This window comes from Ovis canadensis, chromosome 7 (genome assembly GCF_042477335.2).
Source record: "Ovis canadensis isolate MfBH-ARS-UI-01 breed Bighorn chromosome 7, ARS-UI_OviCan_v2, whole genome shotgun sequence".
In the NCBI taxonomy this organism is placed as follows: domain Eukaryota; kingdom Metazoa; phylum Chordata; class Mammalia; order Artiodactyla; family Bovidae; genus Ovis; species Ovis canadensis.
In genome coordinates, this window is record NC_091251.1 from 84,257,106 (window position 1) to 84,264,454 (window position 7,349).

Below are 7,349 nucleotides of genomic sequence, written 5' to 3' on the forward strand. Positions count from 1 at the left end.
CTGTTTTTAATCTTAGAATGAAGAAAATGTGATTACAATTACATGAAAGTTTGGGAACAAACGTTTACTAAGACTCAATCTAAGTTTTGTGAGACATATGCATATTTTACTGCAAATCCCATGATCCAAAGTGCTTCTGAATTTAATTACAGATAGTACTAGAGGTGGTATTTTAGAATAAAGTAGTTGCTTAATATTCCCAGTTGAAATTGAAAACATTCTCATTTTGGTAGCAAATTAAGCTGAAATCTAGAAGTTTATCATTTTCAAGTATTAGTAATGGTCAGATCTGTAATGACCAAGAGTAGGAAAATGACATTTGGGAGCAATGATTTAGATGAGAAAGCCACTTTAAAGGACAGTGCAGCTGGAAGAAAACAAGTATCCACCCCTCTCATTTAGAAAACAAGCCCCCTGGAGTGCTTGAAGCTGTTTTAAATAGCAGAACCAGTCCTTCTTCCAGCAGCATGCCAGCCTCTTTGAGACCATCACAAATGTCTTTATAATGTCTTCATCCAAGTATAGTCCTGCCCCAGCAACCATAGATAGACCTGTAATGTCTCCCTTCCTTACGCATGGCTGTAGTTTCCCCTTTTCTGATGCTGATGTGAATGAATGACCATAGTGTTCTTTTCACATCTGAAAAAAGTATGGCAAAGGAGTTTGGTGTATTTTGTTCATTTGTTCTAAGTTTCACTGTTCACTTTGGAACTGAAAGAGTTCCATGGAGATTCTACCACTGCTGCGTACAAGTTTTAGATTAAGAGTTAAAATGAACCTAATGTCTGTTAGCACTCTATGCTAAGCTTTTTGCGTGTTATCTCACAATCTTCCAAAAAACCCTATGAATTAGGACCTGCATTTCATTTTGTAGATGACAGAAGTCTTGGAGAGGTAGCCAAAGATTCAGAGCCTCTGTTGGGGTGCTAGCCAATCCAGTAAAACCCTACCCCTCTCCCCATTAACTGTTTAAATGACAAATATCAATAGAAAGCAATAGGGATGTAGGGAACTGAGGGTGGTAGTGCAATCACAGAGGACATCGAGGGGATGTTCTATGAGAGGAATGGCAAGACAAAGGGAAATGAATAAAAGTATTCTGGTGCTATTTAGTGAGTTTTGAGTTTGAACTAGAGATTCAGGTGTCTGCTTATGGTGACATTAACTCACAGGTAAATGAGGTGGTTTATGAAAAGCACAGTGAAATAAAAGGCCACATGAATATTGGTATGGTTTTGTCAGCGCTATTTGATTTAAAGGCATGCTAGACACATTTCTTTTAAGCTTGTGTTAACCTCACAACTACCATTTCTAAATTTCGATTTCTCTTTACAACCTTTAAAATAAAAAAAAAAAAGATGAACTTAAAGTTACAGGTTTGCTGAAACCTAAGCATTCTAAAAGTTCAAATTTCTAAGGTAGCAACGTCAAAAACAAGTTGCAACGAATACAAAAAAAAATTAACGGGGTTTGATTAAATAAAACCTTTGCAAACATGGTAGCTAAAACCAACAAAAATGTAAAGAAAAAAATGTTACTCCGGTGTTTAAGTCTGTTACTAACCACTTCGCTCGTATTTCATCCCTTTAAATAGCGCTGAACCTGTTGTCCCAGATCATTTTACAATTAGTTCAATCTGTAGGATCTGAAATAAAATAGTCTGCTTGTAAGACAAAAGCTACACTTTACCACTACCTCCTATGAACACCTTCTGGAGCTTTGTTGTGTTCACACCTTTCCGAGCTTTGGACATAATTTTTATTCTTACCTGTAGTGGACGGTTTTATCCAAGACGCTGCTCAGACACCCGATCTCCTTGTACTATTTAATTTCTTTTATTCCCTTTTCTTGGCTCCATTCCCGGACGGAGAGGAAAGACAGGTGCCTGAGAGCGGCAGTGATCAGACCTTCAGCGGGGAAAATAGCTAGGATGCGGAAGGTACCGGCTACCCCTTCTGTTTTCTGGCGCCCTAGTGCCTACATGATAAGGATGTGAAACGTGAGCCGCCCAAAGAAACTTCTCCAAACCCCGCCCGCCGCCCTGCAGGCCACGCCCCAGTACGTGCTGGGGCGCAGCACCGCAGCCCTAGCCCCGCCCCGGGGCTGGGGCCCGGCGCGAGGCAGCAGGAGCGGCGCGTGGATCCGCTGCCCCAGGCTCCCGCCTACGTGTGGGAGAGCATGTGGAGGCGCTGCCCCGCCCGGCCTCGGAAAGCACGCGCGCGGGCGGGTGATCGCGAGGAGGCGCTTGGCGCGAGGGCTCTGCGCTGTTTGTTGTCTTCCGAGACTCGTCGGATTTTGCTGCCCGCCCTTCCTCAAACTTGGTCGCTTCGGATGTTGGGGTTGCGGAAGGAGAGGGGGAGGTGGTGGCGGAGAGATCTGAAGGACAGAGACAGGAATTGTTGATGTAGTTAGAACTGTCTTCTGAACTCCTAAGCAGATGCTTTGGAGTGTGAACCTCCACTCCAAATACCGAGAAAATCCATCAGGGAAATACCGAGGGATTGCCTGAAAGATTGAGTAGCTATGTAAGATTTTTAAAAGATTACTCCCCATCTACTAATAACTTGTCAAAAATAGAGGAGTTGTGTGTTTATTTCAAGATAGTAACCTTAAAGGCACTCAGAGACTTCATTTTAAGCATTTGAGATATGCCTGATTAATAGAAACTTAAGCTTCCCCAGGTGGGTTTTTATTGTTGGTTTGGTTTTTTGCCTGTCCTGTTTTTTGAATTTGTTGTGTGACTGCACCCTGAGAATCCTTTGGGAGAAGGTAATCTTTTTGGACAGAAGGGTAGTGAGTTTACGCAAAGTGGAAAAGCTCGGAGCCTTAAATTTAATCTGTAATTAGTTTACGCAGTCTGTTGTAAAGTGCGGGGTGAGGTATTGTTTAGATTAAATTACCCTCTGTATATCCGCAGCAGACTATGTTCTATATTTTGTTTTCTTCAGGAAAATTCATTATTTATGTTTTTTCAAATAGAATTCCCTAAAAAGTAGGACATTAAACATTTTCTTATTTGACATGTAAAAAAATGTGGCTGAGGTGTTGTGAATATTTTTTCCTAATAAAAAGTGATCTGTAGCCCCAGTCTCTGTGTGTTTAATTAGAGAAGTGTCCTTTAGGGAGAGTGCTACAACTTTTTTCATCTTATGGATGTTTAATCACTGTACAGTGGTGATTGTTTCACAGAGGAGAGCAGGCTGGAGGTTTGGGGGAGTGCTATGCTTTAATGTTTATCACAAAAGCACTTTTTAAAATTGCATATGTAGCCTGATAAGTAGGCTAGAATACTGTCAAGTCAAATATTCTTTAGGGATCTTTAGAATATTAAAACATTAAGAAACACTTTTATGTAGAGATCTTTTCCATGTATTTTTGGACAATATTACTGGCTCTTTGAAAAAAAAATTTTTTAATGCTTCCACACAGAACTGCTTATGATTACTTGAACAGGACTGCTGGACAGCTTTGGGGTATTTGGGGTAAGCCTTTATAGACTTGCCTGACTGCCCAGCCTGCAGGTAGACAATTTAAAGCAAAAACCTAACTGAAGTAAAATTAGAGACAATCACCAATTAGAGAGGAGCCTGGAGAGCCTAGGTGGGTGCTTTGCCTCTTTCTAGGCAAATTGAGCTGCTAATATTTTTCGGCCCTACAAACATCACCTTAAGCCGTTGCTTATTATTTTTCAGCCTTCTGTGATCATTTATGTATGTCTTTTCTCCCCTATTAGACTGAGTTCCTTCAAAGCAAGGTTCCCATCTGATTCATCTTTGATTGTTCCTAAAACCTTCCACTTTGCTTGCACAAGGACAACACACACGATTGAGGGTGGGAGAGGATCTCGTGTGACACAGACCAGAGAAGAAATGACCAGAAGAAAGGGGGAAACGACCATTTTCTATCTCTTCCAGTGAAATCTATTCAAAGAGTTTCTGAGGCTTGAGTGAGGCCAAGGTGCTTGCTATGTTTTGTGTGTTTGTGGCACCTCAAAATTCATATGTTGAAATCTAACCTACAAGATGATAGCTCAGTATTAGGAGGTGGGGACTTTGGGAGGTGATTAGGTCTTCAGGATGAAACCTTAATGGGATTTGTGCTCTTGTTAAAAGAGGCTCCAGAGAGTTCCATTGCTCCTTTGGCTTTGTGAAGAAAATGCATTTTAAGACCAGAAGTAGATACCGAGTTTCTGGGTGATTTGGCTGAAATGAGAATGCTTATTCACTGATAGTAAAGTATAAATCTTTTGAAGTTTTACATTTGCACTCTCTATCATCTAATAATTCCTCTCAGATATATATATACTCCGCACTCCTGCAACATATAAATAGAAATCCATATTAAACCAACAAAAATAAAGGGTACCCAGTGAAACTGTGTTTAAGATGAACGATGAATAATTCTTTTAGTTGGCCTGAAATTCAAATTTAATTTGGTCTCATGTATTTTATCTGGCAATCCTACAAATAAGACAGGAAAAAGTGTTCATAAAACATGGTTTATAACAGCAATATCTGGAACCCACCTAAATTTTCATTGAGGAAATAATAAACTGTATATTCACCCAGTGGAATACTAGGAAGTAATGAAAATAAATGAATTACAGCTATGAGAAATAAATGAATCTCAGAAACACTATTAAACTTAAAAAGCAATTCAAAGACTATGTATTATAAATTGCAACACCATTATAGTAAAGCTCAAAATCAACCACAAGTAAACAATAAATTGTTTAGAGATCTGAACACGTGATAAAATATTTACAAGAGAATGAGAAACAAGATAGTTGTTATTAAAGTAATGGCAGAGGCAGGAGAATAGAGGAAGAATTCAGAGATTTATGTGAAAGGTGTTGGTCACATTCCAGTTCCTATACATGTAGAAGGCACACAGGTGTTCATATGCCTGCTATGCGTCTTATTTAGACATGTTACATAAGTTTTTCTATAATGCGTATTACATAACGTTTTTAAAAAAAAGATGAATGATAAGGAAAGTTACAGAGAGCCCTTATACTTTTAGGATCACTCTCCAAAAGCATAAGAATAGCATGACTTGCAATCACAGAAATAGTGAAAGATACAAAATATTACTTGATAGCCAGCTCCTGAGAGATGCTAGAAGGTGGAATGTACAAAGAAAACAGATTCAGCCATGGTGCTGGAGAAGACTCTAGAGAGTCCCTTGGATACCAAGGAGATCAAACCAGTTAATCCTAAAAGAAATCAACTCCTGAATACTCTGGAAGGCCTGATGCTGAAGCTGAAGCTCCAGTACTTTGGCCACCAGACTCCAAGAGCTGCCGCACTGGAAAAGATCCTGATGCTGGGAAAGATGGAGGAGAAGCGGGGAACTGGGGGGCGGGTCGACAGAGGATGAGATCGTTGGATGGCATCACCAACACAATGGACATGAGTTTCAGCAAACTCTGGGAGATAATAAAGGACAGGGAAGCCTGGCAGTAATGCAGTCCAACAGGGTAAAAAAAAAAGACACGACTTAGTGACGGAACATAAAAAAATCAGATACAGTACTTTTTGCTAAGTAATGTGCTAGACCGTGGTGGTGGTGGGGTGGGATATTTACAAGAGCTTCTCAAGAGTGAAGGGTGTTAAGGCTACAACCAGAGAGCCATACATTAAGCACGGGTATTATAGCCTACAGGACAGTAAGTCCAGTCTGCGTGGGAGTGTCCTCAGTCCCTTCAGTCATGTCTGACTCTGCGACCCTATGGATTATAGCCTGCCAGGCTCCTCAGTCCATGGGATTCTCCAGGCAAGAATACGGGAGTGGGTTGCCATGCCTGCCTCTGAACTCCAGTCTCAGTTCAGTTCAGTCGCTCAGTCGTGTCCGACTTTGTAACCCCATGAATTGCAGCACGCCAGGCCTCCCTGTCCATCACCAACTCCTGGAGTTCACCCAAACTCACATCCATCGAGTCGGTGATGCCATCCAGCCATCTCATCCTCTGTCTTCACCTTCTCCTCCTCACCCTAATCCTTCCCAGCATCAGAGTCTTTTCCAATGAGTCAACTCTTTGCGTGAGGTGGCCAAAATACTGGAGTTTCAGCTTTAGCATCATTCCTTCCAAAAAACATCTAGGACTGATCTCCTTTAGAATGGACTGGTTGGATCTCCTTGCAGTCCAAGGGACTCTCAAGAGTCTTCTCCAACATCACAGTTCAAAAGCATCAATTCTTTGGCACTCAGCTTTCTTCACAGTCTAACTCTCACATCCATACATGACTACTGGAAAAACCATAGCCTTGACCAGACAGACCTTAGTCGGCAAAGTAACGTCTCTGCTTTTCAATATGCTATCTAGGTTGGTCATAACTTTCCTTCCAAGAGTAAGCGTCTTTTAATTTCATGGCTGCAATTACCATCTGCAGTGATTTTGGAGCCCAAAGAAATAAAGTCTGCCACTGTTTCCACTGTTTCTCCATTTGCCATGAAGTGATAGGACCAGATGCCATAATCTTCGTTTTCTGAATGTTTAGCTTTAAGCCATCTTTTTCACTCTCCTCTTTCACTTTCATCAAGAGGCTTTTTAGTTCCTCTTCACTTTCTGCCATAAGGGTGGTGTCATCTGCATATCTGAGGTTATTGATATTTCTCCCGGCAATCTTCATTCCAGCTTGTCTTTCTTCCAGTCCAGCATTTCTCATGATGTACTCTGCATAGAAGTTAAATAAGCAGGGGGACAATATACAGCCTTGATGTACTCCTTTTCCTATTTGGAACCAGTCTGTTGTTCCATGTCCGGTTCTAACTGTTGCTTCCTGACCTGCATACAGGTTTCTCAAGAGGCAGGTCAGGTGGTCTGGTATTCCCATCTCTCCAGAATTTTCCACAGTCTATTGTGATCCACAGTCATAGGTTCTGGCATAGTCAATAAAGCAGAAATAAATGTTTTTCTGGAACTCTCTGGCTTTTTCAATGATCCAGCAGATGTTGGCCATTTGATCTCTGTTTCCTCTGCCTTTTCTAAAACCAGCTTGAACATCTGGAAGTTCATGGTTCACATACTGCTGAAGCCCAGCTTGGAGAATTTTGAGCATTACTTTACTAGCGTGTGAGATGACTGCAACTGTGCGGTAGTTTGAGCATTCTTTGTCATTGCCTTTCTTTGGGATTGGAATGAAAACTGACCTTTTCCAGTCCTGTGTGGCCACTGCTGAGTTTTCCTAATTTGCTGGTACATTGAGTGCAGCACTTTCATAACATCATCTTTCAGGATCTGAAATAGCTCCACTGGAATTCCATCACCTCCACTAGACCAGTCTACTTCTCAGTAAACCCTCTTTGGATCCTATTTCCACGTGGCAGTGACTGAGGTTGGGAGATGT